Raw genomic sequence first — 18,605 nt, forward strand, 5'->3', positions numbered from 1 at the left:
TTGAATCTCTACAGTCATGCTTGTAACAAATTGTGAGTGTTGGTATGCCTTTTTTCTTCCCTTTTTTTCTTCAAGAACAGGAAAATTGTGAGAATTGTTCATGGAGATAACTAGCACTATTTCAATTCAGGTCACTGGTTTAGAAGATCTTCAAGGTTTTTTATCAGAGAATTAAGAAGTCCACGTGACTGAGGTGTTCAGTTACAGATGACAAGGAAGAATTTGAGTGTATAGCTTCTGTGTAATGTAAGGATGAAGTGAATGCTTTTAAGTATATGAAGAACTTTCAGTAATGAAAACTAATTGAGTAGAAATTTGTGAATTCATAATTTTTATATCATCAGATAGAATTAAAATAAATCGTTTGTTGAATACAAATTATAATACATGTAAGGCTAATTTAACCCCAAGGCTTGATAGGGATGGAAACAAACAAAAAGATTTTATCAAAATCAGTATGGCATATAAAAACCATAGGTCTTGGAAAGTTAACATTGGTGTCTTTCACAGAGGAAAGCAAGGACTACTATGACCAATAAATGATCATTTTGTTTCCATGGTTTTAAAAATTAATTAGAGGCTAATAGACTGCTGATTTAATAAGCCAGTGGTATCTGAATGACATGGATGCTGTGAAAAGGGAACTAGAAGAGCTACAAACTGAGCAGTGAGTTATGAACCTCACAAGAGAAAGGAAAGCAGAGAAAGAAGGAAAAATATTAGTATTCAAGATTGTTCCAAGTTTTAGATTTAATGACGGTTTACTTCTTTCACTCCTCCTAGTTAGGGGATACACTCTATTGAACTGAGATGCATATTAAGATAACATTTGAGTTGAAGGTTTGGGGTTTGATTTTCTTTTTTCATGAACAAATTTTTTAAGCTGTTTAATGCCAATATGTTTTGTTTGTTTGTTTTTTTGGACGGGGTTGGTTTGCTTGTGAATTTGCTTGTTTGCTTGTTTTCTGTAGAGCTTTATATATTTGGCAAAGTCTTTGAACATATTTCACATTATATCTGATTGAAACTGTGGGCTATTGTTGCTTAAGAACTATGAACAACATCTATTTTGATGGCAGACAAATCTTTGGAGCTTTGCTTCCATGATGGTTGAGCTCTTGGAAGAGCTGTAGATGACAGCAGAGTCTATCTCTAACGTATTATTGTGTTTCTCTAGGAGTTTGTTATGCACAACTCATCAAAGGCAGTGAAAAATAGAACACTGAGAGAGAGTAGTGGTGTCTGTACTTTTTTCAACTCTCTCTGACTTTGCTACTTTATTAGTGAGCTAAAAAATCTGTAAGTTGATAATTTTTACTAGAAAGCTCTTTGCAGATAGTGAAATGTATTTGATTATTTCTGAATAGTCTTAAAATCCAAGATTTCAATACAGCATCTCTTCACATAGAATGTACTGTACTTCTGTTAGTCTGGAAATGCTGCACACTTACATTGAGCTTCAATTGAATTTAGTTGATCTGTTGAGTTGAAAAGAGATGAAAAAAGAGATGAAAATCCACTTCTACTTCTGGATTCTGAAGTTTTAGATAGCTAGTAAGCCTGAAGCAATTGGCTGGGAATTAGAGTATCTCGTGGACAGAAGAATGGTTGAGGCTTTGCTGGCAACCATGACCAAGGTCCACAGGAAAGGGTCTGTCACCCCTGAATCAATTCCACATATTTCTTCTGCAGAGGGGCTTCATTCGTGGTTTGGACTTTTGAACTTCTCGGGGTGATGAGATGATCTGTGCTTGCCAAAAAGCATCTGCTGATTTTCTTTTAAACTGAGACCCTTTCTTGATATTTAGACCATGCAAAAGGACCGTGAATATGACTTTAAATGTATTTGCATGCCCTTCTCTCTGAGAAGAAAGTGTAAAGAGCACTTCATTCTACTGAAAATCAGTTTTTGCTGTCAGTGGATCATGAAACTTTCAACCTGTTTCTGACATTGCCTTCTGAATGCTGCTAAATTCTTTATTTACTTATATATTTTTAGTTACTATGTGTCTAAAATGCAATTAAAATAAGAATTATATTTTTAGTTCAGATCAGTATAGAACAGAAAAGTTGCCTTTTTTACAGTAAAACAATTGAAAGCGTCATTCACATGTATTCAGACCTCTCAGCCAAGACAGTGGATAAATCTAACGTAAAATAAACTATTAATGCAATGTAATGTAAATTAAGACCATGTCCAGAGCAAAATGTTCTTAATATTCCAACTCCAAACTCCTTTCCATCTCTTTGAATTTAACAACCATTTTCAAGTAGTGTAACTCAGAATATGCAATTTAGTTCCACTTGACCAACAAGGAAATACAAGAAGAAATTGCTTTAACAATACATTCTTCAATTAATGTTCGAGTACATTGAGATTCATCATGAAAATTCTAGATATGTGCATACAGCATTAATCAACCCAGTTGTTATTAGAACTCTTGTATACAGGCTCTCCAGCTACAAAAACATTTTTCAGCTAGAACAGAGCAGACACATTAAGGAATGAGAAAGGAATGTATTTTTTAAAAATTCTTATCTCTAGCTGAAATATTTTGTCACGATTCAGTGTTTGGAATAGAATGAGACATATTGATCTTCCAAATAGGATTAATGTAGGAAAATAATAGAGTAAATCAATAAAATGCAATGTAGGAAATTGATATTTTTAGAAATTATGAACTTTTAGTAAAATACTAGTGAAATTTGGCAAATTATAGGTTTTTCTGAATAATAAATAAAGGCTTTTTTTTTTACACACTTCTTAGAAACATCTAATTGAAGGATTTTTTTAAAATAATTTTGGTAATAAGTCTGCATTCGGTTCAGACCCAGATTGACTTAAGAAGTACTCTCTTACAAAAGTTTTCTTCAACTGAGTAATAATAACAATTTCTGTGATGAAGGCACCTGATTGTATGGAAACAAAAACATGAAGAAAACACAGCCAGAGCAGAGCATTTGTGAGGTACTCACAAACTGGTACTATGAGAGAATAATATCCCTCATTTCCTGTAGTTTGTTTCCTTGATTGTGTTCCCCAGAAAATATATATTAAAAGAGCTGCCGAATGCTTCAATGTTGATTTTTTTTTTTTTTAATGCCTTCCATTCCAGTCACATACTTCACCAACTTAAAAGTTTCAAGAACCACTATGTGATTTACAAAATACAACATTTTCTCACCATTTCCATCCCTTCAAACAGAGCTCTGTATCTCAGATTAATGCTATTCCTTGTAGGACACCGAAAACAGATTTCTCATTAACAAACTGGTTTAAGAAGAAAATAGCCCACTAAACCCTGAAGACATGAAACTACTATTTTCTCAAAAAGTAAAGGCTTATTCTGGTTTTAAACATTAAAGTAAATTTCTCCTTGTGTGCTCTGATCTCTTGCAAGTAAAAGTCAGTGGGCAAAAGGCCTTTCCTCTTCTAGAGTAGCACATTTTTAGCAGTGAGCAGCTATTCATTAACTTATGGAAGTCTTACTTTTGTCACATTTGAGACATTTTCAGTAGATTGTATAATCCTCTGCATTTTTTCCTGTCAATGAAAACTGAAAGCAAACCATCTATGAGTTTTAAAGAAATTTGAATGAATCCATTTAAAGGTGTTTTCCATAAAAAAAAAAAAAAAAAGGCAGAGTTTCTTAATTGGTAGCAATATATATTAATCCTTCTGACATTTATTTAAGTAATCTATGATCCTGACACAGAGACCTAAAGTTTTACCCTTCAGGTTATAAATGACAGCACAACATTAGTTGGTTTGGAAAGCAGCCTTTCAATCTAGTCCCAAATACATAATGGGAATGTGGGTGTATAATAAAAAATATTGACAATGTAGTAAATTTCTATGATATTAACATAACTGTTTATTTTATAATTTTGTCAATTTTCTAAAGTTACATAAATGACTTGCTCAAAACCGTCTCTCAGGTGATATTTGAAATGAAGCATCTGTTCCCTTCACAGCTATAATCTCTGAATGTCAAACTCAAATTGGGAGATGTACACTCCAAACCAATAATTATCTCTGCCCCAGAGAGTAAAAAAAAAAGAAGATGGAGATCAGCGGGACATGAACGCGTTCAGGAAACAGAAAAGCACATCTGCTGATTTTTATCATGAAAGTCTGTGGTCTTGTTGTCTCTAGCGGCCCATTTGTTGTCAAGATCTTTAGAAGTAAAGAGAGAAATTTGAAGTGTTTGAGTGAAAGTCATGAGCTAACTATGTGACTGGCTATAAAGAACTTTTTCCTAGCCAGAGGTGCAGCCAGGAAGAAACAGCAATACACTTGAAAATCAGATGAACAGGGGGTGGGAGCTGCCCTTACAGGTTGCTCCGAGAACAGTTTATTCTCCTGACATGGAACCGGGTAGGGATGAGGATTAAAGTTCTGGAAATGAAGACATACAACTAGTACATGTGTATGATGGAGAAAGCAAACTGGTAGAAGATTGCTAGGAGTTGTAATCAATTTACTAAGAAGAGGATATCTACAACTTGATTCAGACTGTAAATTGATAATCAAATTATATTTACCAAGTTGAAAGGAAGGTGCATTGTGGGTATTGAGATCCAGGAGAGTGAAAGAGTGGATGAGCTGTAACTCTGTCTGTGGTTCGCTGCCATTGTGTCAGTGCACACACGTGGGTAATAGAGTGTAGCTCTAAAGGATTCATAGAAAATGGACTTAACCCGCCACCTGCATAAGCAGCGAAATGATTTTGACAGAATCACAGGATCAGTTAGGCTGGAAAAGACACTTAAGATCAAGTCCTGTACCTCATATTTGTGGTATTTCAGCTTCATTATTTCAAGGAAATTATGTGTTTAGGGATTATAGAATAAGGCAACAAAATTCCATTCTTGCCTTTTTACCCAATGATTGACAGCTACATTAAATTCTACTCTCTTGGACTGTAACGAAATGGTACCAAACTCAAAGGATTTTGACATTGCAGCCTTAGTCCAAGCCCCATGTGTTGCATTTCCTCCTTCACTTCAGTGGGCTTTGCTTTCAGTTCTTACCTTCAGGCTACTGATTAAGCTGCTTGATTTCTGGTACTAAAGAAATAGCATTCTGTCCAAAATGAAAATATCTGCAGAGTAAACAAACTTGTAAGCTGCAAAAACCTGTTTGTTACTTCATGTAAGTCTGTTTTAAGGAAATAGTCTTCTATAATCACAGGTTGCATGCCTATTCACATGTGTAAGGAGAGTTTATACATGTAAAAAATTTCTGCTTGAGTACCTTCATCTAGTTGGCATAAGTGAGAGTAGGTTTTAGCACAAGGAAGACCTGAAAACATTTTCTGTCTTCTTTAATACTGTGCTCTCTATGCTGCTATGGATCTGAAACTAGATCTTTGTCTTTCTATTGCTGTCAGAGCCTCAAAGATATCATGTAACTTATCCACGCTTCCAGCAGGAATATTACCTATAACATACTTTCATAATTCTAGTGCACTGTCCGTAAAATGTCACACTGTTCTCTTCATTGTTCAGGGATTGAAATGTATTTTTTTTTAATCTACCTTACCTGGGACAAGGATGAATGAAACCAAGTGAGACCTCACCAAAGCATAGTTTTTCTGTTTTTCAGAGTTCAAAAGGCTAAAATGCACACACATGACTAACACAAGTTCCAACAACCAGCATCAAACCTTTTCTTAGGACTTTCATCAAGGTTTTTTCTATCAGTCTCTAACATAAGAAAACTAGCTGCAAGATACTGCCATTGTTCTCATCTCATGAATGTAACTCCTGCTTGGAATCTGTGATGAAGTTTTGTCGTTTCTCTAAGTGATAAAAACAAGTCAATCAGAAGACACAGGACACTGAACAAAAGTAATGGTACGTTGCAGCCTTAAGCTGACAAAGGACTTCTCTTAAACATTTACTTCTCTGGTAAACCTGCAACTCTGATGCCAAAATTACTTTATATGAAATGACATCAGAAATGCTGTATTTTGACATATGTTAGATTTGCTATTTCTTTCGTTTTTCTCTGACAGCTGCTAAAAACCCAAGAAAAAACCCCATCATTTCAAAGGTAACTTTTACTACTAATTCACAAAAGTATATAAATACACTCCACCCTGCCTCTTACGAATTTGTGTATTGTCCTTCTACTATTACCTGGCAAACCTTTCTGTCTCCACAACAGTAATCACATCTCTCCTTTATTGCTGCATACCTTACTTACAGTCCAAGTGTTTTGCATCATGTTTAAACGCCTCTGGAGCACAAAGGGTGGAAATGTTTGTAGAATGGAGGGCTCCCAAAGGCTTTTTTTTCCTACAGCAGGTGCAAAAGGAAAATAAAAGATGAAGTAAGAGAAGTACCTGCAGAACAAAGGTCTTTGGATTCCATCATACTGTCCCAATCACAAGCACAGTGGATACTGTGAAGCACATAAAGTATTGCCATATCCCTTACTTTCCCAGATACCTGGAAAATACTGTGTATCTTGCTTGGTACAAAACATTGAAGGTGATTCTTAATTCTTAGAATTTCTCTTTAGATCTCTTGGTGGATAGAATAAATTTAAGACATCACTGTAGGATGTCTCTGGCATTGCAAAATTTACACTCCTTACTGGGGGAAAAGGGCAGCATAGGAAACATATTTTGTTTTATTTTAAGCTAAAAATAGTGTCTCTAGCAATGGTTGCCATTTTGTTACTTAGTTCTGTTGCCTGGGTTAGACAGATAAAGCCCATAATGCCTCTTGTAGGCCATATTACCAATAACTCAAATTTGCATGCCCTCAAAAACAGGGGAGAGAGCTGGTGTTTTTCCCATTCCTGTTTAATAAATATGGGGAAGGAGTGTGTCGGTGTGCTGCTTGTTTTGAATAGAAGGGTTCTCTTGCATTTTTTGTCAGTGAGAATTTCTCCCGCTCAGACACTTGATACTCTCTCTTTCCTGGATTTCTTTGGCAATATTTCTGACCCAGGGACATTTTCCCTTCTTTTTGTCAGAATGTATTTGAGTATCAATTATCCCTAGTTTGTCTGTTTGTGTAGTAAAGGGTAGATTCTCAGAAAACATAAGCAGGATACTCAAAAAGCCATGGAGAAATTCCTAGAAAGCATCTGAAGCATTCTTAAAAAATATTTTGAGAGTGAGGGGTGGGATTCCTAGAAGTTAGTTGGAAAGTTCCTGGAAAGTAGTGGAAAAGATCTGTAAGCAGAACAGAAATTCCTAGGAAGCAGCATTGATGATTTCCTAGAAAGAATCAGTAATATTCCTGGAAAATCCTAGCGGAAATTCCTACAGAGTACTAGGAGTATTAGTGGAAAGCAAAAGGAAGCATCTGCAGAGAATCCTAGGAAGCAGTTGAGAATTTCCTAGGAAGCATGTAGAATTCCTAGAAACCATTGAGACAAAATTCCCAGAAAGCAAGAGGGAGGACTCAAGAAACACACAGCAAATTCTTAGAGAGTAGCAGGAAAAAGTGCTGGAAACTTTGGGAAGGTTCCTTGATGAAAGTGCTGAGAAAATAATTGTAGCAATAATGGGCATAAGAAAGCAATTGAAAAATTCCTAGAAAACACAGGGGATATTTCTGAAAACCTGTAGTAAGAAATTCCCAGAAAGTATCAGGAGCATTACTAGATATCATTTGGAAAATTCCTAGGAAAGAACAACAAAATTTCCTGGAAAGCAGAGGGAGAAGTCTTAGAAAGCATAAACATCATAAATGAAATTCCTTGGAAGATGTTACATAGTTTTATTGAATGTTTAAGAAAGAAACAGTCTTTGTGGATACCAGCTAAGGAAAACATGCACTGTCACTGTCACTGTAGGAGTTTAAATGTGTTTGGTGTTGCTGTAGTCCTACCATAAACTGAATGTGCAAATTCCTGCACAGAATGCTTTCAAAGAGGTTTTCAGTGTTCTTGATGTATCAATAGTTACTATTGGCTGTACCAGGGAAGAGAGATTGATGTTAATGGGGAGTTTGTTTCAGGATTTGGGTCCAAGCTAATATGATATTTCTCCTCTAGCTGTAGAATGTGCTGAGGAGAAAGAATTGCTTTACCTGTTTGAAGACTCCCTGATGGTATCCATTAGCTCTCAAAGTATTGCTATTTTTCATTAAGTTCAAAATCTTCAGTTACCAGCAGATTGCTTCTACAGAGACCATTTCCTTTCAATATGCCTAGAAGTCATGCTCAAAATCTATATGGGCACTAGTTCTCTGTTAGCAACAATCAGTTACAAAAGTAGTAAACCTTAGTATGTGAGGGTTCTCCTTACCCACCTCCTTTAAATTCACATTATCTTATTCTACTTGGCCTTCAAAGGATTTTTCTACAAATTCTTTATTCTGTTTTGCCTTTTTATGCCCATTTTTGCACCATTTTTAGCAAATTGCATTGATTTCATATCTGAGAATGATAGTTAAGTATTATCCTAGAATCATGATGTAATTTTGCATAGCAGAATCAAAGTGTGGTTTGGAATGTGAATGTGTTTTTCTGTTTGCCTACTCTGTAGTGAGCCTCCCTTTTCCCATCATCTTTCTCCTTTCAGTAAAAAGATACTCTATATTTCTTGATTAAACTTTTAAAAGATTAGCCTAAGATCATCAGGAACCAAAGTGTTAGTTTTAAGCCCCACATTCATACAGTGATTCTCTGCAGGACACTAAGCCATCCCATTACTGTGCCTCCATTCCACTCCATTCAACCTGTGCCTGCCTGAGTGTGGAAATGCTGTAAAAGTATCCTCCTGTTGCTAACAACGTTGAATTAACAGGTTTACTACAGAAATGCAGCACTAGTATAATGCAGCTTTGTTAGAAAGGTTCATTTCATGAACAGCTCCTATTTTCCTGCTCTGGGCATTCCAGCTACATTACAGTACTGAGTACTCTTTTTGTACTCTTGGTGATCTCAGATGCTAAAATGTTACTCTAAATTCAATGGAAGGTTTTAAAAAGTAATCTATGAGCCTTAAATTGGTAAAACATTTGCATTTTGCAGTTTATGAATGAATACTGTAAACTGATACAGCTTATCTGCAACTCACGTTATTCTCAGAATAATGTTTGGAATTGGGTCCTACTTTATGTATGCATAGGGTTAAGAGCAAGGGTTAAGAGAAATATGTTTCTTCATGACCTAGAGTTGCTTTGCATTGTTAAAATGTGATCTTATTTAAAAGAACCCTGTAAGCTCAGAAAGTGAGCACATGTGAGTGGTAAGAAATGGATGTCAAGAAGGTATAATACAAATTTTGTGCCGCTCAGATTATTCTTAGTTCCTTCTCAAAACTCTTCCTGTCCTCTTACATTGTTAGGATACTTTCTGCCTTGCCTTTATATCTCTCATTGCCACAAGTGGAGTTTTCACACCTTCCAGGAGTAATCCTTTTGTCCCTTGTTCCCTGTGCAATTTTAAATGCTTCATTCATCATGGATCCACTGTTTGCTTCTGTTTGCCTGGGCTGATTCCACCATGGTACATCCCTTGTGGTTTTCCATCCTGTTTTCTCTAACTTGGACGTGATTAGAGTCATTCTTTGCCTCTGACTGAACTGGGCTGAAACTGGAGATGTTGACCATGTCCATGTTTTCATGGAAAAACATAGCTCATTCAGAATCATTAACAATGTAATTTTGTAGATTGTTGCATCCTGCCTGTTTCTTACAAACATACAATGAAGGAAGGTTGTAGAATTGCACCTTGCTGATAATTCAGAAACAACCAAACTTCCAGCAACAGAGAAACCTTTCCAAGTTTAGAAAAATAAATAATAAAAAAAGAACATCATTATATTCACACAGAAACCTCACCAATTTTTATCAGTAGAGGAAAATTGGAGCTGCAAATTGTCAAACCAAATTAGACAAGATAATTGCCAGCAGAAAGATTAAAGTGGTAGTTCATTTGCTCTAGCTTTGCATCTCTGCTGCTGAGTAGCAACAGCTCCCTCAGAGGTTGAAATTACACACTCATCTCTGTCCTCAAGTGGAAATTTTTTTATATATCTACCAGGTGGAAGTTGCTAACCTTAATGTTCACAGGTTATATCTTTCAAAGCCTTTTAAAAATACTTCTGTATATTTGAAGAAGTGAAAAATACCTGTCTATAAATAGTTATGGTAACTCTGAATAATCTTGTTATTTTTATTCAGACAAATATATACACTCTTTGACAAGTATAGAATTTCTCATTAGCGTTTTCCACCACAGGCTTGATTTTTAGAATTAAATGCAGATAAAATGGGGTGTAAGAAAAGTGAAAATCTTTTCAAGAAAAATATCTTTTAGAGGGAGATAAGGACTTTCTTTTCTTTAGTCTTTCTTTAGCTCTTATAAGGTCTTGCTTTTGAAATTGTCCAGTGGCCAAATTTTTCTTCTCAATTTTCAGTAGCATTGGTGTAAATAATTAAAAATGGTGAGGAGTAATCTAAGTGGTGATAGCTAGGAAAGCAAATGACTTCAAGAAATAGAAGGACAATTCTGCATTCTTTCCTTCTTGTCCTTTATTGTGGGAGCTTCTTTTTACTTAACATGGAGATGTGAAGGGAAGTCTGATTGGAACCCAATTTTCAGTACATTAATGTTTTTCAGTCCAACTCAATGGAATGATGATAAATCAAACAGGTATTTGTTACAAAATGATATCAGGGATCTTAAACGCTTAAGAGAAGCAGAATTATACTTGCACTAGGCGGAAAAATGATCTGTAAAAGAAAAGGATCAAACACAGAGCTAATTAAGTATAAGTAGAATATTGCATCCAGTTTTCAAAATGCAATAGTTCATATAAAATAACAGTTTAAAGAAAGGAGAGAGATTTGAACTCAAGTGAATGGGCTTTTTCCACCCTTTCTTATTGCAGCCTGCCTTTCACCGTGTGTGTTGCTTATAACCTTAGTTCTGAACTGAATCTCATTTAGTAACACTGGAACACAGGACAAATACAAATGGTGGAAAGTTAGCTATATGAAAGTGCATTCCTAAAAGCATCAAAGAAAAAAAATTACATCAGAAAAATTGCCTGCAACACAAAGAGAAGCCAGAGCAGTAGTTAAAGAATTCATTTCTTAAACTAGATGTCAGCACTCTCAGCATGACTTGGTCTCCAAATTGCAGTACATAAATCGCCGAAACTCCTACTAAAGTCGTTCTTGCAATGGTGTGTGCATGAGGAAAAAAATTGTCAGTGTTCTGATTTGTGATACTGTGACTGACAAAAACACAAAACAGTGGATATAAACTATTCACAGAAAAACTCAGGATCTTCCTAATGAAAAGAATGGAATGTCAGTCTCGTTAAGTTTTATTTCCAATGGAAATATTGATGAAATTTAAAGAGATCAACATATCAAACTGTAAGGTGTCAAATCCATTTTTGGTTTTGAGTGGTTGCAGTGGAATACCCCACCCCTATCACGGGCTTTGAACCAACCAACATCAGTTTCCTGCTTTGACATGCAAATAACGTCCTATTTGCATGACTATCAGGGAAATTGTGACCAAGTATAAGGCTATTGATGTTTTTGGTATTCTATTTTAAGGGTCTTCTGGAAACATTTTAGAACACTGGAAAGGTTTATTACTCTTGCTCAGATGTGAAGTGGGTTCAATAATGTTGGGGTTTGGTTTTTTCTGTTTTGGGGTTTTTTGTTTGTTTGTTTTGTTCTGTTTTCTAATTCCAAGGTATCTTGAATCACAGGAAAGAGTGAGAGCTGAAATTTTCTTGCTATTTTTCTTTGGGTATTCTAACATCTATTTCAACTTATCCTGTTTACCTGTTTGAACTTGTGTAAATCACTCTACGTTTCTGCACTTGGTTATTTGTGTTCCTCATCCTTTGTGTTCAATGTTCAAACTAGTAAGTTCTCAGACTTACTGGGACTGCCTCTGCAGCTTTGCTTTCTGGACCAGGAAATTAGCAGGGCTGAAACAGCGTGAAACAAGTCTGTTGTCTGTAAAATTATTGGCAGAACTGAGCAGTTATAATCAGGAAGATTACATTCTTGATACCAAAACAAGAATGGATGTGTACAGGAGGTTGTTGGTTGAGATGGAAATGGTGTTGTATTCCGTCATGCTTTTGTAAAGGATTTTCTTGTTGCTTTTCCACAGTGTTATAGGAGCTTTTTGGTATTTTTTTTTTCTTTTGAATTCCTCAGTATTTTTGATCAGCATGTAGCAAATATAACTTGGTTTAGACCATACCTTTCTTCTGCACAGTTTCATTGAAATCATGGACTTCATGAGTTTAACTGGAGCTCTGACTCATTACACTAAGATTTCTAAAATATCATCCTATTGTCCTTATCAGTTCAGTTGGTTTGGTTTTTGTTATGGGGTTTTTTTGGCACAGATATATACTAAAAGAAAAGGAACTCATAATCCCTAGTGCTTCTATATCTATTTCCAGAGTCCTATGCACTACAGCACTGACTGCTTCGGAGTAGAAGCTGAGGGTGATAGTTCATTACTTTGCACACTGAGACCCACCTGTAATTGTACTTTTCAGGAGCAATTGTAAACATCAAGGTGGGAATACAGTCAAGCTATGAGGAGAGAGTGAAAAGAGGTTGTGTCAATGTTGATCCATCTAAACCAGAATGCTTTGAAACAGGATTGTTTAATATGACTTGGCAAAACAAAAGCCGCAAAAAAAGTCAACCCAAAAATAAGAAATTGTGAAATGAAATAATGCCTCACTGCTACATTTTTGAAGAGAATATTTTGTTGTCATTACCAAAGATCTGAATTAGTTTCAGTGTTGTGTTGCTATGCCAACAGAAAACTCATCAGTTTGTTTGCTCTTGCTGTCAGAATAATGCATTTCTGAGTTTAGTCTTCCAAGGAAGCCAGCTGTAGCCTGAGTGAAACATCATAAGCTTCTTTAAGAATTGAAAACAATATCTTCAAATATATGCCTATTAAATGGTCAGAATATGACTATTAACCATAGGTAGAATAGTTTGTTTGGGTGTTTTTTAAATGTGCTTTCTTAATAATTAATAAAATGTATAAACAAACAATTTAGGAAAAATGAATTTTCATTTAATTTGGAACTACAGTGATAGATGTTAGTTAACAAGTAGATTGGGTATTCTCTAAAGGTTTGACAACTGGCACTAGATCAAGATGTGATTAATTACCCAGTGCAAGAGTTGATAAAGTTAAAATCTGTAAAGGTTCAGCACATATACAACAGTTATCTGAATAGACTGAATGAAGAATTCTTGGTATAGCCTAGTAGATAATACCCAGTGATACTTCCTGCTTCCCATGCCACAAAATTGTACAAGCTAGAGGCATTAATATTAATCCAGCTCTTGACTTTGATATAATACCCCTGGAATCTGGAAATCAGCTCTTTTCCAAAATTTATGAAGGTAACCACCAAGGTCCTCTTCTTATTTTCCTGACCATGAAAAACATTGATTTTACTGAGTTTTCGGGCTACTCCGTTTCACACTTTAGCTTGTGCTCTTTGCCTGATTAGGGTTTTCCTCCTACTTCCAGCCGGTACATTTTAGATATTGGTCAATAATTGAAGACCATTATATTTCAGTAACTCATTTTTATCTGGACAAACTGTTGACATGTTTTGTAGCTGCCTCCTGTTTACTGATGAGGATGGGATCAAAAGATACCTGAAGGTGCTTCTATACAAGGAAGGTGGAGGTATAACAGCCTCTAGAATTCCAAAAATATCCCTGATGCAGTAGGCCAATGGTCAGAATCAGGTCTCAAGATAACAAGGTGAGGATGATGTGGGAATAAATACGTGGTACGTAGTCACATAAGAGGTCTCTGCCATGAGGCAGCAAACCCTTGCTGTTTGCATCTAAAGTTGCTATGAGATGGAATAACATATCATGGGCCTCAGCTGACATGACAATTCCTATATTTCTATTTACCATTTGAATTGAGTAGGGATGCTGTGATGAATAAGAGCATCCAGAATTAGGCTCCTAATAAATATAAATTATGTATTTTATTTGTTGCATAATTTATTGTTCATTTATGTGTTCTTCCTTGCATGAGTTAGCCTTTCATGCTAATTTCTCTGACAGCTGGATTCATCAAAAGGATAACCAGGAGATATTTTTCATTTTAACAAATATAAATGGCAACCTGGTGCTTCCTTATCTGTTTTATGAAGCAGAGAGAATAGCTTTTGGAATAATTACTAGGTGTTGTATTGGTTTAAAAAAGAACAGACAGGAAAAAAAGAGAAAAGTAGCAATTTAATAAATAGTAGGTCATAGAATTTAGAGATAGATAAACCCTATTAATTTATTGAATATATCTCTCATGCAAAATGGATATAGAGTAAATTGGGATCCCGTTAAGTGTAACACTGATTATGCATTTGATAGTAGCTTGGTAGTATTCAGTTTCAATATGATACATACTAAATTCTGCTCAGTGAAACCCCTCTTAAAATTTAACACGGTTGCATCAGAATTATTGCAAATCAAAATATTGATGTGATTTCAGTGTATCATTAGCAATTGTTTTTACTGGGAAGGGGTGTTAAGCCCTGGATATTGCATAGAGAAGATGTGAACTTACTGGCTGTCTTTTAGGCTAAAACCAATAATGAAAGGACTGACATGTTTTCTGTTGAAGTGAATGAAACTATAATCAACCAAAACCATCAAATGTAGCTGATGTAGGAGAGAAAACTGGTACTGAAACTTCAGGGAAAACAATGTCCTATCTCTCTGGAAGAGAAGCAAGCCATTCTGGCATGCCTGAGTCCTTGAGAAAAATAAGAGGAAATCCAATGAGACAAAATTTGATAGACAAAAAAAATAAATTTAAAAAAATCCAGTTTATTGCCAGTTTTCCTCAAAAGAGTGCACAGGGATGATTAAATAATCATAAGAGGACTTTATTTTCAGTAAATTTTATTTATCTGTGTACATTTTATGCAACTCCTAGAAAAGCCTAGACTTTGTGATTCTTTGGCACTTTGTGTCATGTTTAAATTTTTACTGGAAGCAAACCAGTCTACTTTCCTAGAGGGACTGAATGCGAGGCAGCAAACAGAGTGCATTGGTCAGTCAGTCTGCTGGACTTGGAGATGCAAAAAATAAGAGATGCCAAGTCATCAGGGTCTAATTGTCACTTCTAAAACCATTCACTCAAGTATTGGATTTATATACTATTCACTCTGCTTCAGCTACAAAATAGCTTAAGACAAATTTATCCTGTGGTTGCACTGTCTGGAAGCAGAATGGAAAATTTATTTTCACGCACAGCCGAGTCCTTACTGGGAGCTTGGCTGGGCTCCTGAGCTGTGCCCAGCCTGCAACCACGAATTCCATGTACTGCAGAGCCAAGATCAGGAAAAGAATCAGCTCCAGAGGGCTCACACGGTGCCTCACATTGCTCAAATGTTGTTAGATTACACTTCTCTAATACCAAGGGTGGCAGCTTAGTGCCAAGAGCCCTCAGCATCTAATCATGCAGACATGCCTGTTCAGGCTGTACTTAGCCCTGTTGCCTACTCTGCATTTCTAAATCACAATATCTGAGACTTCAGGGCTGACAGCCTAAGAAGGAAATTCCATAGGCACAGCAGGTAAACCTGTCTCCCATGCCCTGTCTGCATCCAGAATAAATGAGTGCCTGCTAGGAACAAATGTATCATTCACACAAATGAAAACTATGCATAAGAATTGCCCAGAGAGTCCTGTGTTTAGCCTCAACAATGAAGAAAGCTATTTTTAATATGAAGGATGCATTTTTTGCTAATAATTCAATTTTTTTCTATTTATATAAATCTCTTCATCTATATGTATTGAATATATATATAGTTATCTGCATCGAATAATATTTTTGGAGTAGGGAAAATTATATTTATTCTTTAAGCTGTATTTAAGTTTATTCTTGGAAGACTTTGTGTGGCATTTACACTTTGATCTGTCTCTAGAATTTATGACTTTTGTTCATGGAGGAAAAAATCTATGGTTGGATAAAAGAATTAGAAGATAAGGGCAGGAGCAAAATTTATAAGTAAATAAGTAGCTGGCATCACTGTGCTATGTCTTAGTAGTGTGAATACCCTAATTTCTTCAAGTTCTGGGATATCTATCAGAGCAACAGTCAAGTACAATTACTTTAAAATGAATGCAATAAATGGATGGGTTGGAAGATTAGAGGGTTTTGTGTTTCCCACTCTCCACGTTTTAGTTTAAATTTATTTCCTATTTAACAATTAAAACCAAGAATTTAATGAATAAAGTTGGTATTTGCTAATCAGGCTTAAATTCTGTAATTTAATCAATTCTGCAAGGAATTTGATGGATCAGGTTATTAGAAAACTGACAAAGCAGGCAAAAACTGAATTTGCACTTGCAAAACCCTGTTTTACTGTTTAATAGTTAAAAGCTTGTTAAAAGTGATTGTATCATAAGAAAAAGAGTAGATTTTAAATGTTAAAAGTATTGCAACTTCCATACCCGTTTCTTCTTTTGAAAGCTTCCCACCTACACACTTTGTGCATTTCCATTCTACTTAGAACCACTGATCAGGTGGACATTTGGAATGGAGTATGGAGTATGTTCACCATATGTAGCATAAGTGATAGAATTATGCCTCACAGAATGCAGTGGCACAGCCAAAACGACCAACTGCCTTAGAGGGTGTGTGCCTGGGCTCAGTTGTTGCCCATGCCAGTGTGCCCAAAAATATCGGGAGGCAGCACTCCGGTGGAAGCCACGTTCCTCTTCTAGAGTAAGGGGTGCCAAAGAAAGGGACTTCTGGAAATGGCTAATTGTGGCAGTTTTCCCCTCTGTCATTTTTTAGAACCATTTCTATATTTTAGGAAATTGCTCAGAAACTTCCTTAGGAAGAAGGCTAAATGGACTCCTCGGAATCCTTCAATGCATAACAAAGACGTGGTCTGGCCATGAAGGAGAAATTTGTGTTAGGTTGGGAGCTTCTTTGGTTAGATGTTTTTGTAAATGCTAAATCATTAATTGTATGAAATCTCCTTATATAGAGGCACATTAAAACCATGTGACTTTGAGTTTTCCCATGAATGCCTTGCAACTTAATGAATGAGAATGTTAAAGCCTGTAATCTGTCCCAAAAACTCAGCTAAACTGAAGCTACGAATGAGTGCCATTAACTGTCAATTAATGTTTTTTTAAAATTTTATACCATGGTCACTGCTTCTCAAAGGCAGTAAGAGGAAGCTATACATCTCTAAATGCAGGTAGTTATTTCAAAATTGTATCAAACTGTTACAACCAATCATATGCATGGAAGTTCAGGCCATGGAAACCTTTCTTTCAAGAGACTGGCCTAAAGCTTTCAGTGCTGAAAAAAGCAGCTGTTGAAGCAAGTTTTTTCCTGACAACCTGTTTTGATTTCAGAATGATGTGGGAGAAATGAGAGGGAGATGGTGATCCTGTTTCCCAAGGAAACAGCTGTGTGCACACTCCTGTGCTGGAGGTGTCACTGTGATGTATTTCCCCTTCATCAGAGGGCTTTGCTGAACAAATTGCAAGGGGTGTTGAAAGTGATAAAAGGAATGCATCACTGCAGACTTGCTTTACAAGCAAGATACATAAACAGTATGTTTTCTCACAACCACCATGTAGAAATATCCCCAGTGCCTTTATAAAAATTGATCTGCACTTTGAAGCCATCTGCAATTTGAAATGACAGGATTTCAGTCTCCAAAAAGGGGATTAAGGAACTGGCCTCCTGATAATGCTGACAACCCTCTAACACTATGCTGCTTGACTATCACAACCAGTACCAAGATTTTGATGCTGTGACTAAACAGAGGAATAATAGAAGGATTAAACCATCAGCAAACACACACTGATTTAAAACATGTATGTGTGCATACATTTCAGAGCTGCATAATTCATAATGTGATTTAATTTTCTGTAGAGTGATAGAAAAAAAGTACCTGAAGACCTAGTGTATAAGATGAATGAGCAAGTATTTTTAGTGAAGAGTGCTTTAGAGACACTGAACTAACACTTAAGTAATACAACGTCTGTGAAAAACTGAAAATTGCCTAACTAAAACTAAATTGTCACTCTATACAGGGTACAGGTTTGCTCTCAACACTGTCATTTAATCTTGTTTTTCAAAAAGGTGAACTCTGGATTTGTAAAATATGGGTGTGTTCAGCATCATAGATACAAAGCATTGAAAAAACAGTAATAATAAATGTTGGAACTTGACTTTCTTGCAGGCGCTTGTTGCTTCTTGCTTTCACTTAGAGGTTTTTCTTTTATCTGCCGGAATGAACAAGGGAAATCTGTATTCAGAAAAAAATTCTGAAATCTATATTCAGACAAAAATATAGGTAATTTTCATGAAGCAAAGTCCAAATATTGCTCCTGTAATGCTGGAAAATAATGTTGTAACTCTTTTTAAAGGAAAAAAGTAAACCCTACTTTAACTATCTGCTGGATAAGGATATCTAAAGTAAAAAAGATATCAGTGAGATCATCAAAGATAAATTTCATTAAAGTATGTGTTTAAGAAGTATTTTTTAAAATTCTTCTGAATGTTTTAACTGTATGTTTTTTGATTTGGAAGGGATACTATTCAGTATTTTGTTACAATAAAATCAAAGAGT

Source organism: Chiroxiphia lanceolata, chromosome 8 (assembly GCF_009829145.1).
Source record: "Chiroxiphia lanceolata isolate bChiLan1 chromosome 8, bChiLan1.pri, whole genome shotgun sequence".
In the NCBI taxonomy this organism is placed as follows: domain Eukaryota; kingdom Metazoa; phylum Chordata; class Aves; order Passeriformes; family Pipridae; genus Chiroxiphia; species Chiroxiphia lanceolata.